Here is a 20447-nt window from a genome sequence, read left to right as displayed (position 1 = left end):
ATAGGGGAACGTGCGCACGCCAGCACTGACCTCTTAGTGTGCTCCCCTTCCGCGGGCTGTAATTCGAGATATTGAGACTGAACACTGCGGCGAATCGACGCTGGAGTGCTAAGTGGCATAACACATTGCTTGCATGGTTGAGCATTAATTAATGAAGAATTTTACAGCTCAAACATCAATATTTGGTTAACCTTGAGGCACAGTAAGTCGGCACTGTGATTAGGTGATAGTCCATTGTCGCGGGGGCACAGGCTAACTCTAACCCGGGCTCCATTGGGTAATCAAGGCGGAAAGCTGGGCTAGTTGGTGTTTCATCATGAATTAAAAGACTAGCGCATATAACACAGACATAGAAGTAGACAGGACGAGCGCTAAACATCAACTGAGTTGTTTACTGAACATAAAGGAACATATAAGCAGTTCGGTGGTGCATGCGCACACTGGGTTAACAATACATAGACAATCTAATCAAGGTGTGGCAAACTGTTCTTTAGGTACATTTTTTCTTTTTTGGTCAAGGTAAGTGAACTAGTGCTTACACAGTTATCACCTTCTCTGTCAATGTGATAGGCCTCACAAATCTCACGACCTAACTTTGTGCCTCCCCTACCAAGCACACACGTGGCACCAAACGCCGGCACGCACCCGCACCGCTTACAATGCTTGGCCAAATGACCGCCCCCCGCCAATGAATCTACCAGCGTGCTGTGCTCTCGTAGCCGCTCGTTCAGGCACCGTCCAGACTGCCCCACGTAGCATCTACCGCAGGAGAGGGGTATGCGGTATACGATGCCAGCAGTGCAAGGCACAAACTTGCATTCGTGTTTTGTGGTGCAGACCGGTTTCCTTTCTTCGTTGACCGCTTTGCACATGCGCACCAGCTTTTCGGGGGCAGTGAACATCACGTCCACACCGCACCTCTCTCCAACTTTCTTCAGCCGGTGCGATAACTGGTGCACGTACGGTATAGCGGTACGCCTCAGCCTCCTGCAGCTAGTTTCCGCTGCCACGCCAGGGCGGCCACCTGCCCTGATTTCTTTCAGGAGGCACTGCGCTACAGCCGTCACGGTATCCATAGGAAAACCGGCGTTCTGCAACCGGTGCACTTGCGTCTGCAAACTGATCTCAATTTTATGCTGGCAAGACTTCTCGAGAGAACCACGCAGGCAATTTTTTGCAATGCCCCGTTTTACCAATTTCGAATGAGCCGAATTGTACGCTAAAATTTCCTTTTTTGTGCGTGGCTGGTACGACCAGCAGATGTGCCCCGTGCCAAAGAACAAACAGATCTCGAGGAATTGGAGACACCCGTTGACCGGAACTTCATGCGTGAATCTCAGCTTGACAGAACATTCACCGAAAATATCTAAAACACTTTTTACAACCTGTGGTTTGTCACTCTCGTTCTCAACATTCACAAACACAATAAAATCATCCACATATCTAAAACACCTCACCACACCTTTTTCCCTTTTGATGCACGCTGCAACGCGTTTGTCAAATTGACCTAAAAATATTTCGCTAAGTATTGGAGCTATGCATGAGCCTATGCAAATACCGTCTTTCTGCACGAACAACTTGTAGTTAAAACAAATAAAGGTGGATGAGAGGTCACACTTAACTAACGCTACAAAGTCATTTACAGAAACCCCGCTGCTATTTTGGAACTTAACAGCCCCCCATTTCAATTCGCTCTTTTACTGCGTCTAATAACTCTATTTGGGGAATGGAATAAAAGAGCTCCTCAATATCTACTGAAAAGGCGAAATTAGCTCCTGAAGCACCACCTTGCTCACCCAAAAATTCATCTCCTTTGAGTTGCTCACACGAAAAGGGTCTTCTACATCTAGTTGGCTAAGGTGCTTTTGAAGGTATTTTGATACCAGGCCTTGCCAGGCTTCATTCTCGGATACAATTGCTCTGAGAGGCATGCCTTCTTTGTGGGTTTTGGCGGAAAAGAATACGTTCAGACCCAGCATCTTCGCTGTTTTTACAGACTGATATAGTCCTGTCAAATTGAGCCGTTCACACATTTTTAATGCCTCTGCTTTTACTTTTCTGCCAGATATTTTCAGGGGAATAAAATTCTTGTCAATAGCTTGCTTAGCCTTTTCAAGATACATCGTTTTGGGCAACACGACGAATCCACCCTGTTTATCAGCGGTCAGCAAAGAAAGGTTATTCTTCTTGAGGTAATGGATTGTATTGCTCACCGCTAGCGTTACCCCACGCGAACACGGCTTTCTACTCGACAGGCAGTCAACACCTTCGGAAATACATCTAGCCTTGTCTTCCACGTTCTGCACATTGCCCTACTTTCCTAACCATGGTAATGAGTCCGAGAGGTGTTTCGTTAACCTCATTACAAAATTTCGGCCCGCAGCTCAAAACCTTTTGAACTTTATCTGGGAGACCACATTCTGCTAAACACAACACTTTTTTCTTAGGGACATCTTGGGAATCCTCTTTTGCTTTTTTCCAAGCACACAATGATGGCAGGCCACAAGACCAAAGAAACTCGGTAACATTCGCTGCCTCTCTGGCCCAAGTCCTGATAAAGGCATCACAGGTTACCTGGCAGCTTGTCCTGGTCGCAGCATGCACACGTAAGCACAACTGCAAATACCGAATGCTTCTCCAGAGTTCGGCACGGAAGATCTTGGTGATTCTTCTGGTATGTCGTACAGATGCTTGGTAGGGATGGAACAAAGCTTGCACGTCAGGCGGTACCAGTCCATCCTTCAGGGCGAAGGATAGCACTCTTGAGATCAGTTTGCAGACGCAAGTGCACCGGTTGCAGAACGCCGGTTTTCCTATGGATACCGTGACGGCTGTAGCGCAGTGCCTCCTGAAAGAAATCAGGGCAGGTGGCCGCCCTGGCGTGGCAGCGGAAACTAGCTGCAGGAGGCTGAGGCGTACCGCTATACCGTACGTGCACCAGTTATCGCACCGGCTGAAGAAAGTTGGAGAGAGGTGCGGTGTGGACGTGATGTTCACTGCCCCCGAAAAGCTGGTGCGCATGTGCAAAGCGGTCAACGAAGAAAGGAAACCGGTCTGCACCACAAAACACGAATGCAAGTTTGTGCCTTGCACTGCTGGCATCGTATACCGCATACCCCTCTCCTGCGGTAGATGCTACGTGGGGCAGTCTGGACGGTGCCTGAACGAGCGGCTACGAGAGCACAGCACGCTGGTAGATTCATTGGCGGGGGGCGGTCATTTGGCCAAGCATTGTAAGCGGTGCGGGTGCGTGCCGGCGTTTGGTGCCACGTGTGTGCTTGGTAGGGGAGGCACAAAGTTAGGTCGTGAGATTTGTGAGGCCTATCACATTGACAGAGAAGGTGATAACTGTGTAAGCACTAGTTCACTTACCTTGACCAAAAAAGAAAAAATGTACCTAAAGAACAGTTTGCCACACCTTGATTAGATTGTCTATGTATTGTTAACCCAGTGTGCGCATGCACCACCGAACTGCTTATATGTTCCTTTATGTTCAGTAAACAACTCAGTTGATGTTTAGCGCTCGTCCTGTCTACTTCTATGTCTGTGCCTTTGTTATATGCGCTAGTCTTTTAATCCATTGGGTAGCGTGTCCGAGCTTTCGGGCTGAGGAAGGATGGAACTTGAAGTTTGGTAAAACGAAAACAAGCGGGTTTTATGGCACTTTGACGAAACTTATTTTTATATGAAGGAAAAAGCAAACAGTCGAAAATTGAGAGTTCGTGCTTCGAACGACTGTATGAGCCTTGTCGCCAGGGCCCATAGCATCCTATCTGACTCAGCACGCTCCTTAACATTGTGACCAACCTTTCCAGCAAGTAATCAACTGGTACGGAAATATAAGTTCTGAAATAAGGTTCGAATTAAATAACAGAACTGAGTTTCTAATAAACAAAATAAGTCAAATATGCAGAACAGTGTTTCAGCTAAGAAGTTTTGAACAAAACGGCGTTCCCTGCACGCACGCTTATCTAATATTACGGTTACGGTTGACAGTTACGGTTTTATTTTGAAGATAGTTATGTGGAACAGGCTTTTAGGTAAAGCCTGCCTGCCGCCGGCGGTTGAGTCTGCAAGCAGGCTCTTCAAAAAGTAGCCTGGCACCGCTTTTCTGCGAGCACCCCCAACCTCTCTTGCAGCTGGTCCTTCTCACATCGCGTCTGCGACGTTCTGGGTACTAATCCCTTGCGGTTGGGCTGCAAGGAGCTACAACAATTCTGCCAATGAAGATATGATTTCACCTAGCTTGTAATGCCTGGGTGAAATTAGCGTTGGCCGACGCGCTGTTCGATAGAAGAGTAAGGGTGAGGGCTAGTGGGCATAATGCACGCTGAGAAAAATAAAAAGGACAAGAGACAAGCGTTGGATGGGACCTTCTGAATTGGACCCAACTGCATATTCTGTCATGGAATAGCAGTCTCTACATGACAATGTACAGGGTGTCCCAGAAGTAACCAAAACTGAAAAAGTTTTGATGACAATAACGCGTTGCAGAAGGAAAAACAACGGAGACAGGACAAGCACGCTTTACTTAAAGTCATATATATATATATATATATATATATATATATATATATATATATATATATATATATATATATATATATATATATATATATATATATGAAAAAAACATTCCCCTATGCCCCTTGGTTTCGGTGACTGTTGGCTTCCTTAATATGTTTGTCAAACGAGCCCCTCATTTCATTTGCCTTCTCTGCTAATAGCTTAACGGGGGTCTCGGTTCTGGCAGTCTTGATGCCCTCGGTAGTATAAGGGGGCTCTCGCATAGTTCCCCCCTCGCCGTTAGATGACGTTCTACGTCGCACTCGCGGTATTACAGGACATGCTACGTCCGCCGCTATGGTCGAGGGTGGCGCTGGTGAACACTCTCAAGGTTCGCTTACACGCAAAACATAAATGCTCACGAAAGCAGCAGATTGGACAGCCGTCGCCGTAGCTCATTTGGTAAGAGCACCGGACGCGATATACGGAGGTCGTGGGCTGGGATCCCACCAGGGGCATGGTTGTTTTTTCTGCTGCTTCATAAGTAATTTTCTTAAAAAAACTAATTGATTGGCACTAGATATTAAAAAAAAGAAATATTCCCCTATGCGCCTTGGTTTCGGTGACTGTTGGCTTCCTTAATATATCTGTCAAACGAGCCCCTCACTTCATTTGCCTTGTCTGCTATATATATATATATATATATATATATATATATATATATATATATATATATATATATATATATATATATATATATATATATATTAAATACACTTAGGGACCTGCAGTGAGACATGGCATATATTGAGACACCTTGCACAGTAAACACGAATGACACGAGATGGGAGGTTTATCGGTGTTCTCCCGCTTTAAAACTCCGCATCGCCAGACGCGAACACCGGTAAAACGGTGCACATGATATCATAAACACCGAAGCAACACCAGCTAGAACTGACGGTGTGCTAACGAGGTCCGCAATCGTTCATCAGCCGTCTCTAACGGTGTGGTTGTCGCCATTACGAACCTTCCGAACGGTGTAGAAAAAAACACCGTACGGCAACTGAGACGGAGCGAGGTCGAATTCCTGCTGCTATTCAAAAGAACGCGCCAGTGGAACTGTGTACCTTTATCTGTTTCGCTTAGTTCCGGAACGAAGCAGCAAGTTTTGGTTTCGGTCGAGATGCAATCGACAGCAGGCGGCGCAAAGGATCAGAAGACGGCGAGGGAGTCGTGACTCGTGAGTGCGGACGCTGTGACCGAAGCGGCGTAGGCGCTAGGCCTAGCAGCGCCAGGGGGGCCGTCTCGAATTGTGTCGCAGAATTGAGCGCGGTGGGTTGTCTGGAACCTCTTTCGGAACGGATATCGTGAGCGGCGACTGTGCGTTTGCCGCTGCTGCTTTTCGATGCGCGATGGAGAAAGGGAAGATGGATGCTTAACCGAGTTCACCGAAGTGGATATCGTAAACGACGGCTGAGCTTGCCCCTCGCTCTGGTTTGCGAATGGCGGTATGGCGCCGTTGTGAGCGAATTGAGACAAGCGCTGGCTTTGCCGCGCCCGTGGCCAGCGGGAGAGAAATTTCTACCTCGACACTGCTGCCAGGAAGGATATTTTTGAATCCCTGCCGTCTCACATCCGTCTCGCCATCGTGGTAAGTGAGTTTGCGTCTTAAATATCGTTCTACGATAAAGTCGTGAGCAGGCTTGTGTGGAGCGCTGAAGCACTTTGCTGCGGAATGGAGCAAAACATTAGCGCAGTTTTCTTAACGACGCGCTGCCAGTGTATATGGGTTGTTTTATATGACTATGCGCCAGCGCTTGAGCACCTGCATTGTCAGTCAATCCCACTGCCTGCGTTATAAGTTCGCCTTCATTCCGCAAAGCACCGCACGAGCGGTCTGTAGTGCAAGTCTGCTTGCGTCTGCACAAAAGTACACCTTGCAAGCGGCTGTATGTTTTCGGCATTGTTATTTTAGTGCCCTCCGAAGCATTTGTGTCATTTTAGTTTGGATATGTGCAGCATTTTTGGCCACTCTTAATTTCATGCATGTTCGCAGAACGAGGTATGCGGCATCGCTATTAACATAAAAAAAAATCAGGTTGCTTTTTCTAAAATGCCATGGTTCCCCACAAAAAAAACAACATAATTTTGCTTATCGTGCGCGCCGCAGCAAATTTATGAATGTGCTCAAAGCTTCCTAAGTGCATACTTGTATTCTGCCGTCATAGATTCGGCCGCCACATTTAGAATTCCAATCTGATTATTTGTTGCTTTCAGTCAATGGCGCAATCTCTTTGTCACTGGAACACGAGTGAAAGCGAGAAAGCAACGGCTGTCAGTTCTTGCATAATGTTCTGCGGTTCGTTGCGGCATAACTTCGATGGGTGCAGTATAAACGTGCTGTCACTATTTGTGAAGATATAGCAGCTGCTTTAATTTCAAAGCATCACATACTTCATTGCCTTGCTCACCTATCATTATTGGAGTCAGTAATTCGAACGACATACATTTTATTCATAATGATTGGTTTGGTATCAAACCTGACTGGACATTGTTCTATACAGGTTCTAATCTATGAAGAACTCCAAGGTTGCATCAGTTTAACCTACAAGCAGTACCAAACAGTTCAGAGTTAAGCCGCAAAGGAAGATGCCCCCTGCAACACTTGTAGGTATTTTTGTGCAAATTACTGGTGGACATAGGCAGGAACTGAAATTTTTGCACGAAAATAGCAGCTGAGTATTTATCTGAGCATCTGATGACTACCTTTTAGGCGCAGAATTTACTCAAATTTAGGCCTTGATGTCTCAAGCTTTAGCAAATTTGGGTTTTGTGATTATTTATTTTAGAATGGGGCTGGCACAAAGCCCTAGTGTTTCGTTATCTTGCAAAGAGGCGGAATGCAAACAGTGACAGTAAGGAGCTGCTGACCCCCAAGGGGATCCCCAAGGGATTTTCTTTAAAATTCAGGCATAGTTACTTGTTCAATTAAAGAAAAGACAATAGTAGGAATAAGGAGCCAGTGTAACTCCTTCAATTATGCTCAGTTCTGAAAATAGAGTACTTTCATGACTAAACCAGATACAGCGTACTGACACGCTGCTATTTTGGGATTTGCATTGCTACTGTCTCATTTTCACGCGTGTTCACTACCACTCTTTTCAAATAACCAATAATCCAATGTTGAGACGGTTGTGGTTTCTTTAGACTTGCACGGAACTATGGAGAGGCGATCACCATTATTTCCGTTTGCGACTGTGGTTTTTTCATTTTATTGACAAATGGTAATGAGGTCTGGATACGGTGCAGCTATTTTTTTATTTTCAGTTGGAAAAGAGTGCTTTGTGTTGTAGTCTTCGATTGCATCCAATCATTGTGGAGTGCTACTTCACAAGCTGTGTATATTGGCGATATACACTTTGAGCAACACCATACCAGTTTTGTAATTTAAAAATATTCATTATACACACGCAAATATGATTCATGGGGAGTACTGATTGTTGCATCCCGGGCAGTTATAGGTGCTCAAAATGTGATTCCCTACAGAACATTTGCTTCTTCGATGCTCAGCAAAAATTCCTGTAGTAGCCATATGTATCAAATGTCACGGATAAAGCAAGAGTGGTAGATTTAGTGTGCAGCTGTACCTTTCGAATACGCACTTCGTATCACGCTCCCTTATGAGCAGTGGCTCACCATTGTTTCTTTAGCCTCTAGTTTGATTGCAGTTAGGCTGTTGCTGCACTGGTTGCAATTAAATGAGACTGAGCAGCTCAGTTGTCTTATAGCTAGAATATGGTTTTCAAATATTTGACAGAGAGGCCATTGCAGCATTTTGTTTAACTTTTGTATAGTTGTGGTGGCCCACTAAATGTGATCATGGCTCTAATGGACAAATCGTATGTACAGTCTCGCCTCTGTAATATGGACACTTTGGTTTCCGAGCAAAATTCTCGCAAAGTGGTTCATCCATACTAACGAATCATGAATGAAAAAGTTTTGATACAAAACTTGTCCCCAAGGTCTCCTGCACATAGTGGTGGGCAATGAAGTTGAAACTAGACAGTGTTGATAGCCCCAAGTACATTAGCCTGGTTACCATTATCGTTAAAAATCAGTCAGTGACATGTTTGAACCTTGAATTTATTTGACTTTATTCTTGAAAAAACTGGATTCACCATGGTTTTTCTATGTAAAATTTCTCACTTTGAGGAGGGAAGACCACACCCTCATGAATTCATCCCTAGGATAGTGTAGTCATAATGTGAATTATACTGAAATGTGACAGTATTTTTTTGCACTTCTACAAGTGTTAGAAATGTCAGTGATATTTCGTTTTTAATTTTGCAGGACCAAGCACTGACAGTATGCCTCCTCACCTATCAAGGCGCAGTTTTCCTGTTCATTGGCCTGCAACATTTAGTGAAAACCTCATCGCTTCTGTGGGGATTCTGCTGTTTGCAGCCTTCTGGGTGTTCTGTTTGGAAAATATAAGGAAGGCACTCTGTCTGCTGACCTTTCTTGAGAGTGCTTTTAGAGACTTGGCTTAAAATAAACCACGCTTCGATGGTTTTGAGCTCATCAGTTTTTAAAAACCACTTCGTCTTTCCTTCATAGCTGCCTCTTCTATCCACCTGTACATGTTTTACATGTCTAGTTTTTTAGTACTGTTTGGGACACTGGTAGTGGAACACAGACTGTGCTGCTATAACTTATCAATGTTAACATGATACAGTTGGCCACAGTGACGAAAAAGAAAAACAATATCAGCATGAATCTGTGAGAAAACTGATGTATAACCTTTGTCAAAAAGTACAGAGCCAAAGGGTTTGGCTTCTAAGCCGTGTAATAAGGCCTCTGAGCATCCATGGCTGTCCAACATTCATGGTGGTCAGGGCAAGATTTTCTGTACAATAAAGAGATCTGGAATGCTGGAAATGCGCAACAAGGCTCAGAATAGAATTCTTTGGGCTCTAAACTTTTACAAATGCTGTACTCGCAATATGTGATAGCAAGGAAAGACATCACAAACAGGAACAGCAACATTTCGTGGACCCTAAGAATCATCACCCCACTGGTTTCTTGTCTCTGCATGGGCTAATCATGGTTTTTATCTTTTTGCATCTAGCTCGGAAAGCTTCCTGGGAGCACTGCCAGCATTTTGTATTTTTTGTTTTTTTAATAGACTTCCCGTTCTGCCACATGACACATTTACTAGCATTTATACATATTCTTTAATTAGAAAAAAAAATTATGGTGATAATGGATTAGGTGAACAATTAAGTTTTCAAGCAAATATGTGCTTAGACACAGGTCTTCTGAAATTCAATTACTTGTTTAATCACAAAGTTACTAGTCCTTAGCCTGATCAGTTGCCATGGGAACTTTTCTGGAATTTTTCTTCACTTCGTCCTAAAGTCAAGGTGATGAATGCCTTTTTCCCGATCAAACAGAATGCCTGTGTCCTTAGTGCTTTGACCTTAGCCCATGTGTTTTTTGCTTGGCTTGTAGTGCGCACAGTCAGGCAATACCAGGTTGACTAATTCCTTGTGTTTCAGTATTAGTCATTACTTGTTGGCTAGATTGAAAAGCATGTGTGCATGTGTTTCTGTATTCTAATTTTTTCCATATAAGTTATGAGTGCTGCATTTTATTTGCGACAGGCTCCTTCAAATGGGTGGCTAACATATTTTTCGGGGCACATAAACTTTCTCTAGAGCATATATACCTCTATGTAAAGAATTGTTTTGTGTTGTTTTGATGTGATTCTGTGTTAAATTGAATGTATTTTATACGTTTTCTAAGGTTATGTTCGTCCTATTTGTTTTTTAAGAACAAACGTCAGAGGTTGGATACCTGTGATATTTTACTGTAGATTTAGTGGGCTGCGTTAGGATGTCTGTTTAGTATTTCTTATACTGTAGTTTGTAATCTGCATCTTGAAGTTATCCACTTCGAATTAGTCACTGGGAATTGTCTGGTGCATAACATTTTTTTTTAGCTAATCTTATCTGACAGCACCAGTTATCCTGAAGTGTAGCAAAGAAGTTTTCAAGTGAACTCTGCATTGTTTTTCAAAATTTGCTATTGTATCGTTTTGATTACTTATAGGTGCTGATTTCAAGTTAGTCCTTATCTCTAATACCTGTCCAAGAATTGTGGTTTCAAATGTTGTTTATTTTCCTCCATTTAAAAAATAAATAAAATTGTAATCTACAGGTCTTTGTGACCCTTTGTTTACTTTACGCAGGCTCTTCAATTTCTTTTCAATTGAATAAGCTTGGTATGTTAAGCAGCCTATTAATGCTGCTGGTGTTAATATTTCAGGTATGTGTGTAGGTTAGTAGCTGACATTTGTGATAATCCAGTGCTATTTGTAGCGGCGGTCTGTGAATTTAGTGTTTTCGAAGATCCAATGGAATGAATGTAAGTCGCATGCACAAGTTAAATTACGAACAGTGTTTTGAGGACGTGCTAGTAACATGTTGTGCAAAGTGCTTAAAACTGCTGTCTCGAAAAAAAAAATGTCTAACAAACTTAGACAGCTACCTTGCACTATGAAGGTGAAATCCAAGAACTATATTTTTGTTCGAAAATAAAACCACGGAGCACAAGCTATATGCCATGTGTTTGTGTATAGGCTAACTGACCGTTAGGCTTACTGACACCGCAACTAACTTCAAAAAAACGGCTTTCTAATGTTTTGGTAGCTTCCGACATTGCGAAAGAAAGACAGGTCGTTGGGACCGTCAGGTGTTAAAAATAGCGACCATTGCCTTGTGAACAAAATAAACAAGTGCACGAAAATGTCTTCTCTTTACGTCGATTCACCTACGGCCATGAACATAATTACACCGACGAAGCCGAGGAGCTAATAAACATCCGAAATATTCAAGAGTTTCAAGAGTCTTTGCTGGGTAATATGTTCCTAGCCTCTATCAGCCACTAAAAATGGCAGACAATATCGTGTGTTTGCATGCATGTTGTGTGTTTATCGAGAAGTCTAGAAACCCACGGCATGAGGATTTACAGGACCGCATAATGTGGCGTCGCACTAAACCACGCGCAGTGTTCGGCGTGCATGCCGAACAAAAAGTATGGTGGGGCAGCCAGAAAAAGAATGTAAAGCAATATGCCCCTGCCTGTGCTTTAAAATTGTAGCAGAGCGTGGTTACGATCCACGGACCTCTGGGAGCGTGGCTGCAAAGAAATCTTGAAATAGTAAAGAATCCTCCGACTGAGGTATGCCGAAGTATGCTGAGTAAAAGAACGCGGCCCGCCACGTGTTAGCAATTGCAGTATTTCCGGCTCTTAGTCGTGTTTCCAGCGCTCAGCTTTATATAATTTCAGGCAGTAGCTGCGTGGCTACGCCGTGCAAGCACTGCCATTTTCTAGTTCAAAATATAGGAGCCCCAAAATATATTACAAATTCCTCGAAAAAGTCAACTATGACAATTGTTCATTGTACTTATAGCTACATTATTGACCCTATCTTTTTATTTAGACTCCTGGACATGAGACTCGTTACATGTCAGTCTTAGTTCAACTCGATTAGCTAGTTAAATCAAATACATAAAGCACATTTGTATTAAATTTTTTTTAACTGCGCTGTTTAGTTAAAGGGAGACTGCATCATTTTCTGACAATTCCGCGCTATTAAAGGATTCAAATCTATTATAGGCTCAGGTAAAGCGTGCCAAGTGTTTTTGCGCTGTCATTTAAAATAATGACGTCATAGACGATTCAATTTTACGCTTCCCCTCACAGCACCAGAATAGTGCGAAGATCCGTGTTACGTCACGGAGGGTAAGATTTCAAATTTGCGCTGCCGCCAACAAGACCCTGCCGTGCCGTGCGGCCAAGCAACGCTCGGAGTTCTTTGCCTTCGGTGGTGTTGCATTTTCCCCTTGAAAACAAGAGTTTATGCGTTCGAAATGTACCGGTACTTTCAATGACGTCATGGTGTACTCCCCACTTGGAGCTGTGCACTGCAGAGAAGCTTGATGGCCGTCTCGCTTTCAATCGGCGATTATGTCACCATTTCAAATGCTAGTCTGAAAGGTATTCGCATGCTTTATCTGCAAGTTTCACAAATTGGATTCCTTTAAGTTCGTCGATTTCTAAAACATATGCTGTTGCCATTTAAGGAACGAAGATCAGCAGCACGGGTATCACATTTAATATATGTTCAGCATAACAGCTTTACTGTACGTATACTGCTTTTGACTGCGTCCTCTTCTTTCAGGAGAAAAAAGGTTTGCATAAGAAGGAAAAAAAGGACTGTCGTGGTGTGCGCAGTGAATATTGCGATAAAAGCTTCTTGTCAGCATTTGACCATAAATGACCGATGCGTATTGGCGTTTCGGACGGATTAATGTGGTATACGTTAAAGCGTTTTTACACGTGTTGCTGCCTCTTTTAAATTGTGCTTGAGAAGTCCGAAAGTACGATTAGCGGAGGCAAGAGTGAGATTAATATGTTTATTCCATGCATAAAAAACATTACCAGGTATATATTTTTCTTCAAGAAACGTTTACAGCGGTTGAATAAAATGTATCTGAGAACCTCTTTGTGCTGTGTAGTGTCAGACCAATCGGCTATGGCGCTACGCATACAAGTGTGCGTGGCCGCACTGACTTGTAGCCCTATCATACCCAACAATTGTGGACAAAAGCATTCTTGAACGGGAAATACTTTATGGGTGCACTTTTTTATATATTGCAAGATTTCACTCTGTTATTCGACACATCCGCATGCCTCCAGTAGGGAGGCTTGCATTTTTTTTTGCTATTAACGTTTTCGCTATCGTCAAAAGTGTTCCTTATTGGTTTTCTTTGGCAGTCTTAACTGCTCAATCTGAGAGATGGAAACACTATAAAAGAAAGTTGTGCTACATATCGGAAGAATGGACCATTACATTAAATATTTCTGTACCAGTACCTTATACTTTTCCAATAGTCAGAACTTTTGTCCAAGGACGTTATCACATCGTGAGTTGTAGTAACCGTGTTGTGAAAATGTGAATTTCGGAAAATTTCTCTTCTTGTTTCGACAAGCACCTCATTGAATAATGGAAAGCCCAGTCCCTGTTCTATCATAACCCACTTGCAAAAAGCGTTTGGAGCTGTAGATTTTTCTAAAACCTTGTTTTCGCCTCCGAAAAAAGGTGTGAAATTCGTCGTTTCCATAAACTATTATTTAAGCTTTGAATCGTTCTGGAACAAATGTTAGGCGAGAAATCAAAACGAACCTGTCTTTGTCGTTTAAGACAGTTAACATGAAATCTAAATGGTGAGGCAAAAGCTTAATCCTTTATCTGTATGATGATCTCGCCAGAGAACGCGACTTCGCCTATTGAAGCTCTGTGCGCTATAAGGCTAGGAGACGCTAGTTCGCAAGTGTCCCAGACTGCTGATGACGCAAGCTCTACCTTATTAGCAGCTGACAAATTGCTTGAGGAAGCGAATGAATCTTCCATACATACAGAGGACCGAAAAGAGCATTATCGCTATGCCGGATGGAGCCAGAAAATCGAAATATACTGATATGCGTCTGCATAACCGTCGCCTTGGAAAGTACATCGACGACCAGTTTCTATATGTTTGGTAACTATTCTCAGGCCTCAAAAGAGTATCGTGAATACATCTCCACCTCTTCCCAATTTCTGGTAGATGGCGTAGGTCTGTGTTAGTAAACTGCGGTTCGTGCGTAAATGAGGCGAGAGGCTTCCAACACGAGCAAGTATACACGAAGCAGGTAGCCAAATATTGACACATACAAAGTACTCACCGACGTACTGGTGGTAACCGCGTATGGGACACGCCTGCCCGCAAGCCATATACTCTCTGAGGTTTCATCCCAGATTATAAGCTTCTCCTATTGCGTGCACATCAATAGTGTCTGTATACACACCTTACTAAATAATAGCACGATTATTTTGGCTTTCCTGTCTCACACGATTCTCAGAATTGTTTTAACTGAAAAACTTCTTAATCGCTTTTTGTTTTGTTTTTCGTTGGTTTCCTGAGGTCGAGCAGCCAACCTCAACCTAACCATTTGAGGTTGAGGTGAGGTTGAGTGAGGTCAGCAGTGACTTCAGGAAAATTGAGGTGAGGGCGTCTAAGGAGATATCGACCTCAATTGATGAGATTGAAGTTGAGTGAGGTCGGCAAATTCTTTTTGAGGTTGAGGTGAGGTCCAGATTTTTGAGGTAAAATGCGCACCTCTGCTCGCGAGCACCGTTGGACCAGTACTCAATGATGTCCTATTGAGGTCTTTTTGGGATCAAAAATATAGTGGAGAAAGGTCAGCTGCCAAAAGTCACATCGGATTAAGAATAGGTCAATGCTGCATTGGTACGGGTTTACGTCTTCTTTTTGAAATTTTCCCTTCTTTATGTAACAGCGTTTATGTAGATAACAAAACAACACGGTCATAAAGACACGGACCAACAAAAATAAGGCATCATGGGCAATGCCCGCTTATAATTTGTGTATTGGCAAAAGCACCATAGGTATCCCTACTGAAGTGCCATCACTGGTCCGCAATACATGTCTCACAGCACGATCTTGTGTTAAACGAAACAGTTGGCGTTTTCCTTCGCGCGAAAGTAATAGCCACCTCCGACGCATGGCTCTACGGTGATAGGAACAGTCTGCGCTTTCTCAAGGATATTTTATACAAGGTGATGTAACGGTTCTATTTTAAAAAAAAGTACACAAATTGTGAAAAACAGCGAAGGCCCGAGGAAAGAGCTGACAGCACGGTTAACGATGGTTCCTGAGTTTACTAGCCATTGACTGCCTGGAGATTTCATTATAAGAACTTACTGTGCTTCGGATTTTTGCTTAGAAAACCGTCATAACACAGTTAAGCCTAAAAAACGTATGCCTTAAGCATTATTACGCAGCCAGTCTGAGAATGCGGCCAATATCTCGATGACCCAAACCGCACTGAATACAATGAACGCTGTGCGTTTTTCTAGAGCTAGTAGTGAACGCTCAGGGCTTTTGTGACTCGTCTGCAAGAGAATAGATTTAGCCGGTCATTTCGAGTGGAATGCGGTGTTCCATGCTTATAGTTGTATCGAATGATATACCGCTACCGGAAAATAGAGCATTTAAGAAACCATGCAATAAGATTACCTTATGAGCAGTATAATAGAGCGCGTAAGGCACAGCTAACTGAAAGAAAAAAAGTCACGAAAGATGAGGAGAAAATTTTTCATTTACAGAAATTTAGATTCGTTATGATCCATAGCGCAGCAACAAAACAGGGGACAAACCAAATTAGCGCTTGTGTTTGTCCCCTATTTTGTTGCTGCGCTATGGATCATAACGCATACCCTTTCACTAGCCCGAACCATCACCTTGTTAAATATTTAGAACTTAAAGGGTGCCACAAGTTCTCCGCTTCTCGGCAAAAAAGCAAACGCAATTACTTGCTCACTTTTCGATATCATACGTAAGATGAAAGAAATTCCTTTGGCTACTATTTTATTTTAAGCACCATGGTTTATTGCCTTCCAATATGTTCTAAACTGCGTATCTCACTCTTTCTAGAAGTGCGCAAAAAAAGGTCTTTATTACAAACTAAGCTGATGGCAAGCGTGTGCTACGTAAATTTGCCCCTCCCATCCACACTGCGCACACACCGTGCCTTATTGTCTGTATTCTGGAAAATCTCAGACATAGTGGACAAACCACAAAGGAAAAAAGCTTGTGTGATTTCTGTGAGATCACTAAGAAATATTCACAGCTTGTTGTTGGAGGTGCATTTTTGTTGTTTCCATTTGTGCGGAATTTTTTCAGAACTACACATGCATGCATTTTTATGCGGCTATACTGTCACTAACATCACAAGAGCATTCGCTTATTTTACGCGCGATCGCGTAGTGCAACAGCTTTCATGAATATTCTATGCACGGCTCAGTACTGTCTGCAATTAGTTTCGTTAAAAAATTCGGGCCGTTACTTCAGTGGTTCGCCATAAAAGCTTAACTGAAAGCCAAAATATAAATCCTGTATTCCTTTCCAACGCAATTTCAACACATTGTGAAGAATGCCTGTACACTTTGGAATTTCAGTTCTAAAGCAGTCGCCAATATTTTAAACAGTGTGAAAGTTGTCCTGCATTCTCAGGCATATTTGTCTGTAATTTTTAACTGATATTAAAAGGCGTATGTGAGATACGTCAGCAGAATTATTCAGGTAAATTCAACGGATGTCATTGTAAGGGATGGATACAATATTTCAGTTGAATGCTTTAGGAACCTTTAATGGTCAACATGCTAGCTTAAGGGCTTACCGAGTCAGAAACCGAGCAGACTTTCCTCACTAGCGCTTGGCTTGAAATCTAACCTATGGTAGTGGTGTCCTAAGGTTGAAAGTTATTGCCTGGACCATGCTGTACCGTCTTCACAATGAGTTCACTGCATAGCTTTAACATTAGAGCTTTTGAAATCCTGTATACAGAGCATATGTGCAGGAAATGGGCACTGGAGGCGTTAACTTGCATTTAGTTAAGTTTCGCTTTGTCACCAATGACCTGTCCGTCAACAGCAATCAAGTACTGGACCGACGATGCTACTCTGGTCGGTATGGTTGCATAGGCTTCGACCTATCGATTCCAGAATGAGCGTATACACTACAGATGGAGCCATTATCTATCGTTACGCGGCAAGATGAACATAATCCGCTGATGGTTGAGCAGATCTCCGTGCCAATACATTCGGTAATTTATAGTTCTTGTTTTAATCGGCTTTGAGGCTGCAAGAAAGGGGTACGTTTCCAGATCTTAAAATTGCATATATTCACATCTACTTAGTTTCTGACTGTTCGGTTTGTTTTTTTGTTTGTTTGTTCTGTCGTTCTGTTTGCTATTGACTTAAGTTTCGAAGCGCGAGGAATGAAGCCAGAAACGTCCATCATGCTGCGCATTCGCTTGAGACATCCAATTTGTTGGTTAACGCAGAATCACGCTGTTGAATTGCGAAACGGCGCTCCTCATAGAAACATTTTCACCCACTTGTGGCTATAAATTTCGATAACCATTTATAAACGAAGTACGGCCAATCTTCTCTGCTCTGCTGTGGGCCATCCCTCTTGCCCTTGCCACCACTAACGATTGCAGCTGCCTGCCCACAAGAATGGTGACGGGCTCAAATTGGTCGTCATATATGGAAAGCACAATTGCTACACCAATTTCCCGTCTCCAAGCGAAATGCGCTTTAAGCGCGCACACATTATGTCTATAGACAGCTGAGGCAAGAATGCAGCGCGACGCGTAAACGATTGATGGAACTATTGCGGGCACGTCATCACTGATCGCACATTTCCCGGTAACAATTGTTCGAGAAAGCACGTGAGTGTTCAGAAGTGAGTTATGGGCCGTGTTTGTTTATAGATGGACGTGGGCCCGCATTGTGACTGCGCCCTCGGGTAAACAAACAAGCAAGCTGTCCGGCCTGTGAGGTTGTCATTCAGACACAGCTTGTTTCCTGGTGAAGTGATGTTTCTTGCAGAACTGCGTGCTAATTTCAAGCCGGACTTGAACGCGTTATTGCGCAGCGCCGGGTTGCCGTATGCTTTCATGGCGAAACAACATAATCAGCGAAGCAGCTGGTCTGCAGGGGGCATTCCTGAAACGGTTTTTCATCCATTGTTGCTTGCGCAGAGAGAGAGAGAGAGAGACTCTTTAATGAAGAAACAGAGAATTTAGCCGGCGTTTCAATATCGCTGGCATGCTGCTATTCTTAGGGAGGGGAATTTGGGAGATAAAGACTGAAGGAGAGCAGCGTGGAAGAGGTGGAAAAAAAAAGAAAGAACAAAAAAAGAAGATAAAATGCAGCCATGAAATGGGTACTAATGATGCAGTGGCGAGTATTGATGTAACCTATTGAATGATGGAGTGCATAGTCCGACGAATGGGCTGGCGAAGTTCACTGCAAGAAGAATGCATGAAGGTAACCTGCAAGTGAATTTAGAGCTTATCGAGATGTCCAATGTCTTTTAAATATGTAAAAAGAAAGTTCATTGCAAGTCTCTGTTGCCTGAAGCAGGCTAAAGGGCCTAAAACTTTGTTCATTGTTAGGGGCACTGGGCAGAGCTTCTGCATGCAATGTTCATAGTACGCACGCTCGTTAGCATACGCAGGGCACTCAAGCAGGATATGTTCCACAGTTTCTATCGAAGCACAGTTGTCACAATGCGGACTGTTCATTTGTCCAAAACGGTATCGCAGGCCATTCGTATATGCAGCATTCAGACGAAGTCGGTGATAAAGTGTTTCGAGTTGTCGAGGAATTCTGGGTGAGAGTCTTGATCTAAGATGTGGGTCGATTGAGTGAAGAAATTGGTACTGATGTGTCGGCAAATTCCAAAGCCGATACGTTTCTTCGTACGCAAAACTTTTAGCCATTTGGGACGAATCAGATTTCGTGAGAAAACTTCGAATGTATCTCTGATGTTGATGGCCCTAACGGGCCGCTTCATCTGCTTTTTCATTAGCCATAATGCCACAGTGAGCAGGTACCCACTGAAATGTTATGCAGTGGCCTGCGGCAATAGCTAAATGATGGATATACCCAATGTCCAGGGAAACTGGCTGGTGATTCGTTTTCTTCAGCAGGTTGGCCAGGATCTGCAGAGATGCTTTTGAATCGGTGAAGATAACCCAACGGCCGGCGGTTCGGCGCAGGATGTAAGAAACAGCTTCCTTAATGCCGTGAAGCTCAGCTGTTGTAGAGGAGGTCCTCCGCTGCAGCCGGTAAGAAAGGGCATGGCCTGTTGAGGGCACATAAAGGCCACAAGAAGAAGTTTCTTTAGTAGTTAAACCATCGGTGAAGATATGGGTGTGCTGCGTATATTCTTCGATTAAGTAGGCGAGAGTAGCTTGCAGAAGTGCTGCCTGTGGCATGCGGCTCTTTGCATTCACACCTGGAACAGACTTCTTCACCTTTAGAGGAGAGAGTGTCCATGGAGGAAAGGCCAGAGGTAGTAGTTTCTGAGGCTGATTAATAGTAGGAAGGGGCAGGAGCTGCACTGCCTGGCCAAAGCTAGAGTTGCTGTGAGTTAGGTGGACACGGTGTAGGAAGTGCTTCTTCCCTTGCAGGACATGGCGGAGATGGGTACGCATTGTTTCCTGGGCGGAAATTACCTCTAGTGGGAGACATCCTGCCTCCGCTACTGTTCCTGATGCAGAGGAACCCTTTGGGAGGCCAAGACATATTCGCAGGCAGTTGTTCCGTGCGGCATTGGGAGTCTTATTGCTTGATGTAGATAATCTTTGAAGCACTGGTAGAGAGTAGCGCAAGGTTCCTTCAACGTAGGCTTTTTCAAGCAGAAGCATTGATCGGCAGTTGCTACCCCACCTTGTTCCCGCCATGAACCTGAACACTTGCGATGCTGCAGTAATCCTCGCGCGGAGTTTTTTGATCTGAGGTGACCATGACAGATTATAGTCGATTACAACACCCAGGAATCGCTGAGATCGTACATATGGCAGCGATCGTCCGCCTAGGAGCAGCGGATATCGGGTCATCGTTTTTCTTGTAAACGCCATTGCAACACTCTTTTCTGGCGAGAAACGAAGACCTCTGGAAGCCAGGTACATCGAAATGTGCAATAGTGCTCTCTGAAGACGTTGCTGGGTAATATAGCGCGAACGTGACGCGGTCCAGATGCAGATATCATCAGCATAAATTGTTATGCGGAACCCTCGCGGAAGATGTCTTCTTATGTGAATAAGGACAATATTGAACAGGAGAGGGCTGAGCACCGCTCCCTGTGGTATGCCCCTCTCCCCTGCGTGAAAGCGTGTTGGACCGTTTGGAGTGGTAATAAAAATTTGTCGTTCTTTTAAATAATGCCCAATCCACTTGTATAGCCTTCCTCCAAGGCCAAGACTGCCAAAGGCTGCGAGAATTGCATGGTGAAAGACGG

This window comes from Amblyomma americanum, chromosome 8 (assembly GCF_052857255.1).
Source record: "Amblyomma americanum isolate KBUSLIRL-KWMA chromosome 8, ASM5285725v1, whole genome shotgun sequence".
NCBI classification, from domain to species: domain Eukaryota; kingdom Metazoa; phylum Arthropoda; class Arachnida; order Ixodida; family Ixodidae; genus Amblyomma; species Amblyomma americanum.
Note: the sequence above shows the minus strand (reverse complement) of the source record.